We start from the raw sequence: 2647 nt of genomic DNA, 5'->3' as shown, positions 1-2647 counted from the left end.
TCTAACGCAGGGGTTCTTAACCTGGTGGATGAGCTTCAGGGGGTCCTTGAAAGTCAGAATAATTGAGAACAATTTCGTGATGCCGTTTGGCAGCATTAACAGGCAAAATCTATCCATCTATATACATAGGCTGCTTCCCCCAAGGAAAGGGAGACAGGACGACACACTCCTCATTTACTCATCCATTCAAACACATTCATTCGCATCTTAGCCCCAGAGGGGAGAAAGGACAGATCCTCACCGCACCACACCACACAAGGGTCAACTGCGCAGTGCAATCAGTGATATCCGCAGCAGGGCCCCACAGCAGAGCTGGTTTACCCCTGCCACATCCCCTTACCCGCACCTGACCTGACTAGCTGATCAGACCAAATGCGGGAAAATATCCCCTCAGGGCTGCGTCATCATTTATTCATTCACAATTTCTCTCCATTTATTTCTGTCATGCACAGCCACTCTTCCTTGTGCAACAGACATCCCTCTCACATCCAGTGCTTTCTTCACACTGTCCATCCATCCTATTCGTGGTCTCCCTATCAGCCTTACACCTCTCACATCAGATCTAGTTATCTTTTTCACCAATCGCTCATTATCCATTCTCTCCATATGCCCAAACCATCTCCCGAACAACTACAGTTCTCCTTCGCATTTCATCATTTCGCACTCGATCCATACGCGTCACTCCACACATACTTCTCAGACACCTCATCTCCATTACATTCAAACTTTTCCTCTCTGCTACACCCATAATCCATGTTTCAGCCCCACTTAATGCAGTCGGTACCACAACACCCTCATACAGCCTACTCTTTACATCCATTCTAAGCGAATGATATCTGAACACCTTTTTCATTCCTCCCAGCACCTTTCCTACTTCATTCATTCTAAACTTCACTTCTGCATCTATTCTTCCATCCACAGTAACATGTGACCCTAAATATTTAAAACGCTCTACCTCCTCAAGCAACTCACCATTCTAAACTACAGTATATTCATCCCCCTACCATCTACCAAACAGCGTTGCCAGATGGTGAAATTTTTCACCAGATTCGGGAAATCTAGTGAAATCTTAAGTTTCCTGGTGAAAAAAAAATGAATAGTTTGGAACCAGACAATATTTGGTGAAATCTAGTGAAATTGTAGATGACCAATCATTATTGCTGAAATAACCTCAATCCTCCGATCGGTGCTGTTTTTTTTTTCTTCCTGGTCGATATATATATATATATATATATATATATATATATATATATATAGATATATATATATATATATATATATATATATAGATATATATATATATATATATTAACCAGTATAGTGTGTATTCAACGCTCGAGGATTTTAACGTGGTCATGTTTGTGACTCAGTGGTGGCGTATGGCAACTAGTTCAATCTTTACATCCAACAGCTGATTCCAGTTTCCACCGTTTAAACTAGTCATGTGGTCGCCGGCACGAGCTGTCACATATTTCATAAGGTAAATGCAACATTTAAAGTAAACTATGAAGAAAAAAAACTTTATAAAATATCCTTCAAGGACCAGTGAATCACGTAATGTGTCAGAAAAGGGATTACTTGTAGAGAAATGGGTGTGTACGATACAATATCGGGACGGTCAGCAGGTTGTGTCAGCTTTGTTATGATGGTTATTGTGACAGATATGCTTCATTAATTAAACTGAAAAATTTGTTCAGTGAATGACTGGATGATGACTGCACGATTTTCAAGTAAAATGAAGGTGAATTTTTGGTAAAAATCATAGATGTATCCTATATGCATTTTTACTATATTGTCTCATGTGTAGCCCGATAAAATATCCACAGTAACCAGCCGTGATTCATTCTTATAGATATTATGATTGGTTGAAGGTATGGTGGTAAATTTTTACAAGTGGACAGTACACCCCCCAGGTAGTGCAATATATTTTTCTGGCAGTTTTTGATGCGATTCGAGTGTTTCTGACCTTCATTTTTGTCGGAAATGCCTCACTGTCCCTGTTTTACAAACATTGAATTTTATTGGACAAGTAGGTGAAAATGAAACATTTTCCGAAAAAAAAATGAAGTAAAAAAACAACTGAACTCGCATAAACAACCAACAGAAAAATATACTACACCACCCGTAAACGTAATCGAACAGACCACACCAAACGAAACAGTCCTAACGCAACCTCACTGAACACAATAAAAATAACCAAACCTAACCCAACATACCTAACCTATCTGAGGGGAGTATGTAACGTAACCTCACCACACTAAACCAAACCTCACTGAACACAATAAAACTAACTAAACCTAACCCAACATACCTAACCTATCTTAGGGGAGTATGTAACGTAACCTCACCAAGCACACTAAACCTAACCAAACTAAAACCAACATACCTAACCTATCCTAGGGGAACGCTTACCCTAGAGATACGATGATCCAGGACGAGGGTCGTCTGGGTCGTCGTCGTCTTCCGGGGGTAGGCCAGTTGGAATAGCGGCAACAGCACCAGGTCGTTCACGTGGCTGATCTGACTGTGGTGGGTACAGTGCGGCTGCAGCAATAAGGAAGTGGTGTAGCATTTGCTCAGGGTTCGCGTGAAGAAACAGATACTAGAGAAGCACTGTTCAAAATATTCTGTCCGTAGTCCAGGATGC

The sequence above is a fragment of the Coenobita brevimanus genome, chromosome 110 (assembly GCF_032717465.1).
Source record: "Coenobita brevimanus isolate Jiangsu-jjx chromosome 110, ASM3271746v2, whole genome shotgun sequence".
NCBI lineage: Eukaryota > Metazoa > Arthropoda > Malacostraca > Decapoda > Coenobitidae > Coenobita > Coenobita brevimanus.
This window is presented reverse-complemented; position numbering follows the sequence as displayed.